The 13,135-nt window shown below is 40.7% G+C and overlaps 1 protein-coding gene across 2 annotated transcripts in view; it reads left to right on the forward strand.

The window, feature by feature from the left end:
• Nucleotides 1-13,135, forward strand: part of Osbp (oxysterol binding protein) — a 261,125-nt gene that overhangs the window by 145,126 nt on the left and 102,864 nt on the right. The gene's annotated exons all lie outside the window — the stretch shown is intronic.

Here is a 13,135-nt window from a genome sequence, read left to right on the forward strand (position 1 = left end):
AATATCCCCCTCCTCCACCCACGAAGCAGTTGGTGCAACTTAGGTTAAAATACCATCACCAAAATAGTAATCCAGCCTCATAAAGCATTAGAAAACATGTTTCAAGCCCTCAACACCAGAAAATAGAAAAACTATTAAAAGAAAAGAAAAAAAATTAATCCAGGCACTGAAGCCCCCCACACCTTTCACTTTCACCAGTAAAGATGTATAAAGGGTCATAAAGAAAATGCAAAACTCCAAAGCTGAAGGTCCAGACAAGATCTCAAACATTCACCTCAAACACCTTGGCCAAGCAGCGATAAGAACCTTAACTGACATTTATGACTACTGGTTACACTGCATATTCCCAAACATCTGGAAAAGAGCTCACATAATCCCAATCTTGAAACCAAACAAATTCTTTGAAAACCCTGCATCATAGAGACCAATCTCATTAATATTCACAATATCCAAATTAGTTGAAAGGCTGATATCAGCAAGAATGAAACCTGAAATACCTACCTCCCTCAACCAAAATGGATTCAAGGATGGCCAATACCAGCACACTGCTCACAAACATCACACAACAAATGTTGGAAGGATTCAGTATAAAAGCTCCACCAGAAAGGGCAATTATGGTAGCCATAGTTGTTAATAAGGCTTTCAACAAGCTCCCCAGATACATGCTATCTATAAAGATCATTAGGACAAACAGTCATAACAATAAGTAGTGGTTAACTATCTTCATAGCAGGAAGACAGTGCATAACAACCCAAAAAAATCAAATGTTGGGAATAAAAAGGCTATACAATGGAGTCCCTCAGTATATAATACTTTCACCATTACTGTTCAATCTTTGCATTAGTGATCTCCCAGTTCCAAAACCAGAACTAACACCAATGTTTTTTGATGCAGATGACCTGACTGTAATAACCCAGCACAGTAAATACAAGCAATTCATAAAAAACACCCTCAACTATACCTCTACAGCATGGTTCCCAACAGTCAGCAAGATGAACACAAATATGTTACAAACTTTGTAGACTGGAACACTGAGAGTAATAACAGGATGCACCAAAATCACTCGAATTGGACACTTACATACAGAAACCAGAATCCTCATCATAGAACTCCACATGAGAATAATAGAAACATAAGTCTACACCAGAACCCTGAACACCATACACCCATCACACATTTCTCAAGCACTACCAGCAGAACACAACAAAAAAACACCAGCTGTATGCTGCTCAAACTTCTGTAACAAATTACTACCTCTTCCACACAAATATGCACACTAAGATACATACACACTCAGATAATTAAAAAAGCCCTTGGAAGAAAACCACCAAATTTAACCCACTAACAAGGACTCAGAGACATATATTGCACAGGAAAAAAAAAATCCCATAATTGACAAGAACCACACTGGCATGCCTGCACCCATGACACTGTCCCATGTTTAAGCTGTACCAACACAGATGAGACTTGGTCACAGATTCAAATTCCCCAGATGCAACTACCACATATTGTACACAGAACACCTCATACTGTAATGGCCCACACTAACACTCCCTAGACAACAACACCATATATCTTCCCTGATTGACTTAATGTCCTGTCCAGAGGCTATTGCTGGTAACCCAAAGGCTGGTCTTGTGTAAGAGAGACCAGGTTCAATGGATTGATTGATTGAGATACCTTCAGTAAGTTATCTTACAATTGACATACATATACCAATGACCATTTCCCCTTTACAAGGGAGGTAGCCAAAAAACAAAGGCATAAAATCCACTCTCATCCTTTCCATCCCCACATACTCCACTCCCACTCACCCCCTCCCTCCCATCTTGGCTCCTCCTAGAACTGGTCATTCCCACATTCTGCCTACTACCCTGGGTCAGAAGCAATGTAGCAAGACACAGCACATCAACAGCAAGGCAGCTTCACCAAATTGGGGATCCCCCTGTCCATTCCCTTTGTGCAGAATTTTTTTTGACAATTATGGATTATTATTATTATTATTATTATTTTTTTTTTTTTGTAGGGGGGGGACTTAGAGATATTCAGTAGATGAAGGGTTTTCACATTTGATACATATGTCCTTCAGTTCACACATCAAGGTTAAAGCAGATAAGAAATTGAATATATCAAGATCAGTAGCAAACACAGGATTTGTCCAACAGAAAGAAACCCTATTCATTATTTACAAACAACTCATAAGAACCACACTTGACTCTCCCCCCACAGTATGGTTCCTAACCATCAAGAAAGCAAAGACATCCTCTCTATGACACATAGAGTGATCAATGTCTGGAACAAACTGAACAGAGAAACAGTGAATGCCAGAACTATACAAGATTTTAAGAATAAACTGGATGTGGAGAGATACGAAAAGGGGTCACTATGAGCATAGCTCTCATCCCGTAAAATACAACTAGGTAAATACAGAATAATGCATTGAGAATAATAACAAGATGCACTCAGAAGCCAAGATCACCCCAATAAAACAGTACATAAAAATGATAGGCACACATTGCTACACATTAGCTCTACTGAGAAATCAGCCACTTAATAAACAAGAATCACATTGATATGACAGTGTTGAGGTGACCACCCAATTTTGAAATAGCACAAACACAGAATTAGTTTGACCACAGACTCTAATTATCCCAGATGCAGTCACTACACAGAATAAACTGAACACCTCATTCTACACTGTCTTGTTCTCACCGTATCCACATAGCAACACATTTCTTCCTTAAATGATGTGGGGCAAACTTAAGCTGTTTTGCCTGGAAGCAATGGATCTCTTACAAGAGAGACCTGGGGCAATGAATTGATTGATTGAATTGAAGGATTTTTTTTGAAGGACAGTATGGAGGGTAATGACAAGTGGAGGCCCAAAAATGCCAATACTAATTGTAATAAAAAGAAACTTGCTGGACTGAACTAGAAACTAGTTGAACAGTTGTAAACAGCATTTTTTTCTGAATAGTAAAACTTCAAGCTGGATGTGGTACTTACCTGGATAACCAAAGCTGCTCCCATGGATTGATGCTACCTGCAAGAGACCTGGTGGCTGAGATGTTTTGTGGCTGGTTGGCCCCTAACTCTTGGGGGACACTTCACCCCATACTATACTGCATTGTACACAATCGTGCACACCAACACCACAATATATGTTTTATAAAGGACACGTGGGAAGACCCCATTCCAGCTATGGCATTCCTCAGGGAGATGGGACTGCTTGGCCAGACAGTCTAGGGAACAACAACAACAACAACAACAACTACTACTACTACTACTACTACTACTTTTAGCTGGAAAGATGTCATGAATGGAATTACTTAGGGTTCCATTCTAGAACCACTGCTGCTCATCAGTCTGTCTATATACCTAAAGGTTTCTTCCCACTCTAAAGGGAGGTAACCAGCTCAGACATGTACCTACCCCAACCCATCCCACACTCATCTATCACCCACTTATTTCCCTTTTATCTTAGCTGCTCCTGGATGAATGGCCATCCTTTCCCACAGCCCAGAGCCCAAGTCAAAAGCAATGCAGCAAAACATGGCACATCCACGGCAGGGCCTGACAGCCCAAACTGGTTTACTCCCACTGCTTCATTTACATGGGGATCCTCCCTCCTCATCCCCTTATGTGTAGATAGAGAAGATGAGGCAAAATCCCCTCAGGCCACGTCAATCTATCATCCATTCACAACCATTCAATATCATAATAGGAAAAGGTGCTGAAGGTAAGTTATCCTGAATTCCTCTTTCAAATTACACCATCATCAGTAGAATAGATGATGTAAGCAAGAAGTAGCACATCTGATTTCAAGCCTAGGGAAATGCAGCCTTCAAAATGAACAAACTACCAATGTTTCCATTTTAAGCCAGCTTCATGTATTCATGCACGAAAGACAACATGATACAGGAAGATTTTTTTTATTTTGTAAGCCTCTCGCAATAACAACTAAGGCAGCCAACATGAAGAAACTTGTGTTTGACTTTTTCAGAGACAATAATCTTTTGTGGAATAAGGTTTTTGAGTTTGATCAGACGTAGTTCCAATAATTTTGGGGACAAAATTCTGGCTTTGGATAGCTGGAGAAAGCCAATGCACCACACATTGTTATGCACTGTGTTCTGCACAGGCATGCAATGGGAACAAAAAACTTGCCTTTAAAACTGGCAGAAGTATTGAAAATTGTAGTGAAATGTGTGAACTACATGTGAAATAGTGCTATGAAGCACTGCATCTTCAAAGAGCTGCATTTACCTAATTTACCTAATTGTAGTACACAGGAAAGGAGCAACATTCATTGGGTCCTATCTCCTGTTCTCTAATTTTCTAACATTCCTACATTTAATTTCATGTACAGTTCCAACTTAATCTATATCCTTGATTTCCAGTCATCATATTTAGATGGAAAACTGTATTTCTTCATAGCCTTTGGATATATGGTCTTTCATGAAATACTTCCATGACCTCTTCATGACCTCTTAAAGCCCTTCCATCTTTAATCAAGAGATATCTTCTGTCAGTGCAATCTATCCCCATTAGTGACCTGAACGCTATGATCATATCACCTCTTTGATCTTTCAAATTTGGCAGACCCAGTACTTTTAGTCATTCCTCATATTATCTGCCAAGCTGGGAACCAGTTTGGTTGTTGCTTATATCCTTCACTCTGTGTGGGGACCATACTACTGACACATATTTCAGTCTTGGACATATCAGGGTTTCAATGAGTTTTTTCATCATCTCATTATCCATATAGTGTAACACTACTTTAATCTTGTGCAGTAGTCTGCATGTCTCTCCCACAATCCTGTTGATATATGTTTCAGGTGACAGGTTTTCTTTTATCAACACTCCCAAACCTTTCTCTTCTTTTGCTTTTGTAATGGGTTCACTTCCAAAGGAATAGTTTAAGGATGGCCTTGTGTCACTATTGCCCATCTCCATTTGTTTGCATTTTTTTTTTGTATTGAACTTCATTTCACATTCTTGGATCTATGTATAAATAGTATCTAGATTTGTTTTGCAATATTCTGCCATCCTCATTTTTCACTCTTCTCATTATTTTTGCATCATGTACAAACATGTTGGCATAGCTTGTTGTTCCTTCCATCATGTCATTGATGTTATTGGTGCAAGCATTGAACCTTGTGGAACTCTGTTATTGCTCTCCGTCTTGACAACTTATCCTTTACTACTGTCCTCATGTATCTTTCCTTCAAAAAGTCTTTCATCCATTCTAGTAGTTTGCCATGCAGTCATCCAACTTACTCCAATTTCCACATAAGCTGACTGAGTTATTTTATTAGATGCCTTCTCTAGGTCAAGGAACACGCAGTCCACCCACCCCTTTCTCTTTTGTATCATGTCAATCACTCTTGAGTAAAAGCTTGAAAGGTTTGATACACATGACCTCCCAGATCTGAAGCCAAACTGATACATAGCAGTGTCAGCAGAGACAGCTCGACATGGCACTTCTAAATTTGCCTTTAATGGGCAAAGCCAGTTGGAAATACTTACCAAATGAGTGAACAGGGTGAAGCAGTGCTATTTCAGGGTCACAGTATAGGCAAAACATTGCTGGTTCCAACTTTAGGAGAGAGTCAGAGAGGGAAAATAGTGATTTTTGTCATGCTACAGAGGCAGTAATGATGGCGACATGAAGCAATGCTCCAGGTTTGCCCATGAGACAAAGCCAGATGAAAATAATTGCCAGCTGAATAGATAGGGGAAAAGCAAAGCTATTCAGGGTCACTGGTTTCAACTTTTGGAGAGAGTCAGGGAAGGAAAATAGTATTCTTTGTCTCTGAAGTCGTTCATGATAGGAAACAAAAGATCAAAATAAAGTTCTGGTTTGTTTACATTACAAAATGTTGTCCTTTATTGCTGTATCTACACTAATAATGGAAGATTGTGAAGGCTTCACACCTGAAAAGGTAAGTCCATTGAAAAATTTAATCAATGTAGTGCAGGGAATGAATTTGAAAAAGAAAATAAATCTGAATTTGATTACTCAACTATAGAGGTAAGTGGAATTCTTATAGAGTTGAAAAGATTTAGAGACTATTTCCTCCCATGAGGCTAGATTGGATGATCTGGAGCAAAAATTTCAGAAAGAAAAGGAAATAAACCTGGCTTAGAAAACCAAGATTGTTCAATTGAGAAGGAAAATGAAATTTTGACAAATGAGAGAAAAAAATCTTCACAATACAATGGAGGAAAAAGAGGATAGACCAATAACAAGTAAGGATTGGAGAGATAGAGTAACCTTGAAAGAGATCATGGAGCAACAGTAAAGAGATAGGCTAGAAGAAGGAATAGTCAAGGTTATGAAAAAAATTATACATGGGTGGCGTGCTGCAAGAGGTAAATGCAAGGGTAATGGGCTGAAGATTGGAGATGGTTAAAGAAAATGGAGAAAAATGGGAAACCAGTTGTTGTTTGCTGACAACACTTAACTTGTAACAGGATCAGAAGAGGGATTAAGGAAGTTAATGCCAGATTTCCCATCTCCTCCTTATTCCTGTGGTATTCATGAATTCCTCCCAGTTTGTTTCTTCAAAGGATTTTCTCAACCCCCAAGTAATCTGCTTTCCAAAAATTTAGTCTTCTTTACCTATGTGATTCATTCCTTAGCTATTTCCTCATCCTCCAGCTGAAATTCAATTGTGACATAGTTACTTTTTCGTATTGGGCAAAGGTGGTTCAAGGAGCTGATGATGTTTGGCTCTGGTTAGTAACAGATCCAATCTTGTGGGAGTGTCATCTCCTCTTGTGTCACTTCCGTTACCCACTGGGTCATTGTGTTCTCCATTGCTATACTCAACAGTATATTTCCTAAGGAATCTGCTTTGCTGGTTGCTTCCTCACTCCTCCCAGTTGACGTACATACATACATATACCAAGGCTTTTTCCCCCTTACAAGGGAGGTAGCCAAAAAGGAAAAGGCACAAAATCATTCCCACCCATTCCATCCCTGAATACACTCCACACCCCTCCACCCTTCCTCTTATCTTAGCACCTCCTGGATGACGGGTCATCCCTGCACCTTGTCCACTGCCATGGGTCAGAAGCAGTGTCGCCAGACACAGCACATCCATAGCAAGGCCGCTTCATTAAATCGGCGACCCCTCCCTCTCTGTCCCCCCATGCATACAAGGAGAAGACGGGGAGAAATCCCTTCAGGCTGCATCAAATTTTGCTCACACATACTACCTCACCCCCCATCCCCCCACCCATTCCACCTCATGCATCACAACATCATCCATATACAACCATTCTCCATTCACCCCTGTCTTCTGTCCTCTCCTGTCCTTCCTCAACAGACATTCCCCTCTTCCCCAAAGCCCCCTTCACCCCATCCATCCACCTCATCCTAGGACGTCCCTTCATGTTCACTCCCTCCACATCTGCCTTCCATACCTCTTTTACTAGTCTTTCTTCACTCATTCTTTCCATGTGTCCAAACCATCCTAATACGCTTTCATCAACCCTATCTCCCAACTCCCTTTCCACCCCCGTTCTTCTCCTCACCTCCTCATTTCTCACTCTATCTACCCTAGTAACCCCCATCATACTTCTCATACACCTCATCTCAAACACATTCAAACTCCTTCTCTCTTCCTCTCTTATGTTCCATGTTTCTGCCCCATACAGTGCTGTTGGCACAATCACTCCTTCATAGTCTCCTCTTAGCATCCATTCCCAAATGTCTATTCCTCATTACACTCTTCAATCCACCAAGGCATTTACTTGCTTCTCTCAATCTACATTCTACCTCCACCTCCACTCCTCCCTTTCCTGCCACATTCGCACCCAAGTGTCTAAAACTATCCACTTCCTCCAGTCGCTCCCTTAATGCTCACTTCCAGTCTACTGCCTTGTACATCTCATCACCTTACTTTTACCCACATTTATCTTTAGCTTTCTTCTATCACATACTCTCCCAAACTCTGCCACCAACTTCCTCAATCCCTCCTCCGATCCTGCCACAAGCGCAGTGTCGTCAGCAAACAACAGCTGGCTCACCTCCCACTTTTCTCCATTTTCTTTAACCATCTCCAACCCCTGACCCACTACCCTTGCATTTACCTCTCGCACTACCTCATCCATGTATAAGTTGAACAGGCAGGGCGACATAACGCATCCTTGACGAAGTCCCACCTTTACCTCGAACCACTCACTCTCTCCATTTCTAATCCTGACACAAGCTCTACTACTCTCATAAAAACTCTTGACAGCTCCTAGAAGCTTCCCTCCTATCCCATATATCTGCATAACCTCCCACAGTGCCTTTCTGTCTACCCTATCATAAGCCTTTTCCAGATCCATAAAAGCCCATCCTTCCCCTTTCCTATAGCTTTCTCACATATTTGTCTTACCACAAAGATCTGATCTACACAACCTCTACCTGTCCTAAATCCACACTGTTCCTCACCAATTACTCCCTCTGTTCCTCTCCTAATCCTCTCAATCAAGATCCTCCCATAAGCCTTCCCAACTACACTTAACAAGCTAATCCCTCTGAAACTACTACATTCACACTTGTCCCCTTTTCCCTTGTAAAGTGGAACTATACAGGCACTCCTCCAGTCCTCCGGCACTCTACCCTCTCTCCAGCAAACATTAAATAACCTTACCAACCAGTCCACCATCACTGTACCTCCCTTTTTCAGACATTCTGCATGGCATCCATCCAGACCAGGTGCCTTACCTGCTTTCATCATCTTAACAACTGATGTGATGAGTGAGGAAAATGGAGGAGAAATAATCTCCTCCATTTTCCTCACTCATCACTTTCATTTTCTTCACATTTCCCACTGCAACTATCTTTCCCTCCCTATCCTCCTTCACATTTAGCAACTCCCTAAAATATTCTGCCCATCTTCCCCTTACTGCCTTCTCTTCCATTATCATCTCTCCATCTGCACCTTTTACCTTTTCTTCTCTACTTGATGACGTCATCACAATTAAAATCTCCGATAAGGACTCTGTTACTACTTTGTTCAATATTTTTCGTTAGGAAAAAAGAGTTGTATCCTTTAACATTTCTTGATATTCAGTTTCATCCCAAGCTCTTGTCTTGGGGGGAACATATGACACCATGAATTCTATTTTATTGTGTCCTTTGGTACTGATCTTTAGGTGAACTGCTTCAGCCCTGACTTAACTCATATTTGCTTCTTCCACCTTTATATCACTTTTCACCACAAATATTACTCCTTCACCCTTTTTATCTTCTCTGTCTCTTCTCCAGGAGGTGTATTTGTTGTTCCCCAACTGTATATCAACATTTTTTGGGAGTTAATCTCTACTGGACACACTATATCAGGCTCGTTTATCCTTAAGTAGTCATTTATCTCCAACCTAGCTGATGGTAAACCATCAAAATTAGTATATGCTATTCTAAGTTTCCTTGTAGTGTTTACTTTGCAATACTGCCTTCTTGCTTTCTTAGAAACCATTTCCTCACCTGATTGACAATTCTCAAAAAAAGAAGAAAAAAAAAAAAGGTAAATAAATAAAAAATAAATAAATAAAAATAAAATAAAATAAGTAAAAATACTTTTTTTCTTCTTTGGTCATATAACTTTTGGCTTTGGCTTCCACTAAGAACTTTCATGTATTTGCTTGTCCCCCGCATTGTTAGCATCTTTCTTAATCCAAATATTCTTTAACCTTCTCGTGCTAACTTCCAAAACTTGCTGACTACTTCTTTTGCTGTGGCTTGTAACTTGAACTTCATTTTCATTGGATGTACACAGTTTCACTTTTACTTGCATAACCTATACATCCAAGTCCTTCCCTAGAGTTTATTGATGTAATTCCCCTAATTATTTGTATTTCTTTTTCTTATAACTTCCATGGGGTGTTGTATACTTCTTGGCATCTTTTCTATTGTCATATTTTGTGTACATGTGGATGACTTGTTGGACTGGTGAGGACTTGTTTGAGCAGAATATTATTTGTCAAATTAACCTCTTCAATCTTTTCCTATTGACGTTTCCCATTTTCATATGGGGTCGCTGTTCCTTGCTAGTCGTTTCCACTGGTTTCGGTCCATCACCTGCTCCTCCTCCAGATGTTTCTTGTTAAGGTCCTCTCTCAGTCTGTCCGTCCAGCGCAGCTTGGGTCTCCTTCGCCTGCATCTCCCCTGTACCTCCATCTCCATCACTCTCCTTCCCATGTAGTCTTCATCTCATGTGCTCATCAGTTTGTCTGATCTACAATGATGCATCACAATATGCTCATTATAAAAAATATAAAGTTACTGCTGGTGTACTCATTCTCTTTCACCCTGAATAGATATAACTTCAGAGAAAACATGATCAAGCCTGTTCACAGAATATGGGTGTCACTCAGCTACTACAACAAAATAAATATAATCAGGAAGCTGATGCCAACATCCTCATATACCCCACTTGTGGCTCATGATGTCATATTCAAAATGTTAAGGGGCAGTTTCAGGTTGGTTCACATTCTAATAGATCTTTCTAGTATGTTGTAGTGAATTTGTCAAGGGATGATGCTCAGGCTATCAGTGTAGATCAGTTTAACTATATTGAGAGTCTCCAGGAAATTACTATGAATTCTTCTTACGATAGTTGTAGTGAAGTTCTTAATGGAGATGAATTTTCAGCACTTATTGGCAGTGGTAATCTACTCAGACTAAGCCAGACATTGCATTTAAAGTGTGTCAGCTTAGTTCTTCTTTCAGTAATGCTAATTTAGCAGAGTAATTGAGGGCAAATAAGGTGGTATGGAGGCCCAAATCCCATGATGTAGTACTTTTGGTTCCCAGGAATGTCTTATCTCAGTGAGTGCTATATTGAATGTCATAGTGATGCTGCTTTTGGTAATTTAGTTGTGTTATTTTGCTGTATAAACTGTGTAGTAGCATGCGATCGATACTTTAGGGGCTGTATGGGGCACCCCTACAGACCAGAGCCTCACATCATTTTGTCTGTGTTAGAAATCTCAAATCATAGAGAAATGATGCTACTTTATTGAACTGCAACTATCCCTTTGTTATGCTGTCACACCCCCTCATAATACTGTCTTGTACCACTTCTTTGTGTATATATTTCCATTTTTTTCTTTCCTCTGTGGTAAGGGGAAGAAAGAATACTGCCACTGAGTCTTCCCACTCAGGTTGTAAAGGCGGCTCAAATGGAACAGAGTGTGGGGCTTGGCATCCTGTGCTCTGTAGCCCTATGGGTACATTCCTGTGAGAAGTCAAGGCATAAGAGGGTCTGGGAATTTTCTAACCAGAACCCTAGAGTTTGGGTCTTTGAATGCGTGTGTGCATGGTACAGATGAAAGTGAAAGGGAAGAGATAGGCAGAATATTTGTGAGAAGGAAGATGGATGTGTTGGCATTAAGTGAAACTAAATTGAAAGGGAGGGGTGATTTTGAGTTTGGGAGTGTAGTGGGAGGGTGTTGGGAGTGAGGAGAGGACGAGGAAGGGAAGGGGTGGCTCTACTAGGAAGTGAGAAGGTAGGTGAGCGAGTGGTGGAGTGGAAGGAGGTCCTTTCAAGGCTTATGTGGATGAATGTGAAACTGGGAAGAGAAAAGTGGGTCTTTGAAAGCACAAATGTGCCTGGTAGTGAGAAGAGTGTAGAGGAGAGTTTTTTTTTTGACAGACAGATTTAAATGAATGTGTAGAGAGTTTTGGGAGGAATGTCAATGTAGTGGTATTGAGAGATCTTGATGCCAGAGTAGGGGGGATGAACCAATAGATGGAGTTGTTGGGAAGTGTGGAGTGCCAGGTAAAAATCATAGTGGAGAGTTGATTGTGATGTGTTTAGAGAGTTGATGATAGCTAACACATTGTTTAGGAAGAAAGTAAGCATTGAATGCCTGATGTACAGTGATTCAGTGATGCATCACAATACTCACATTATAAGATATAAAGTCACTGCTGATTTACTCATTCTCTTTCACTCTGAGTAATAATAAACACAGAAAACGTGATCAACCCAGTTCACAGAATTTGGGGTCGCTCAGCTACAATTACAAAATAAATATAAGGCCACCAACGCTGGCATTCTTGTATAACTCGTGCCTCATGACACCTATGTAGGTGACATTGTATGGAAGAGGTAAATGGACTATGTAGTGGTATCCAGGAAAAGAGTAGGAAGAGTTCTGGATGTCCATGTTCTTAGGGGAGAGAGTGGGGGAATATCAGATAATTTTTTGGTGGAAGGTAAGTTGAGAGTGGAGGATAGGTGGAGAAAGAGGAAAAGGGCAGAAGGTAGAGAGGTACTTAGAGCAAACTGTTTAAATACATACATATACCAAAGGCTTTTTCCCCTCATACATGGGAGGTAGCCAAAAAATAAAGGTATAAAAACCACTCCCACCCATTCCAACCCCTACATACTCCACTCTCCTCTACCCTCTTCCCTCCCTCTTCTTGGCACCTCCTGGATGATGGGTCATCTTGTTCACTATCCTGGGTCAGAAGCAGTGTTGCAAGACACAGCACATCCACAGCAAGGCTGCTTCATTAATTCGGCAACCCCCCCTCTCTGCCCCCTCATGCAGAAAAGAGAAGACGGGGAGAAATCACTTCGGGCTGCGTCACTTTATTTCTCATACATACTCCCTCATCCCCCACCCCTCACCCACTCCACCTCATGCATCACAGCATCATCCATACACAACCCTTCTCCATTCCCCCCTATATTCCGTCCTCTCCTGTCCTTCCTCCAACTGTTTAAATGAGAAGGAAAAAGAGCAGGAGTACAAGAAGCTGAGAGAAGTTTAGGAGGTGACAAAGGATAGAGTAGAAGTTGGTGTGGAAAAGGAATGTGGGTATTTCAAGGAGGAAGTGACACGGTGTGCAAAGATGATATGTGGAACTAGGAGGATGGGAGGGACTAGAAGGAAGGGTAGCGAGTTGTGGAATGAGGAAGTGAAGGAGGTAGTAGAAGAGAAGAAGTGAGCATTCAGGGACTTTGCAAAGTAGGATGAGAGAAAAATGAAAGGTATGAAGAAAAAAAGAAGAGAATTAAAAGAAAAGGTAAAGGAAAAGGAGAGCAGATGTAAAATGGAAGAGGAATATAACAGAAAATTTTGAAAGCAATAAAAAGATGTTTTGGAAGGAAATCAATAGAAGAAG

Source organism: Oratosquilla oratoria, chromosome 8 (genome assembly GCF_046742065.1).
Source record: "Oratosquilla oratoria isolate Oo_2021 chromosome 8, ASM4674206v1, whole genome shotgun sequence".
Classification (NCBI taxonomy): Eukaryota; Metazoa; Arthropoda; class Malacostraca; order Stomatopoda; family Squillidae; genus Oratosquilla; species Oratosquilla oratoria.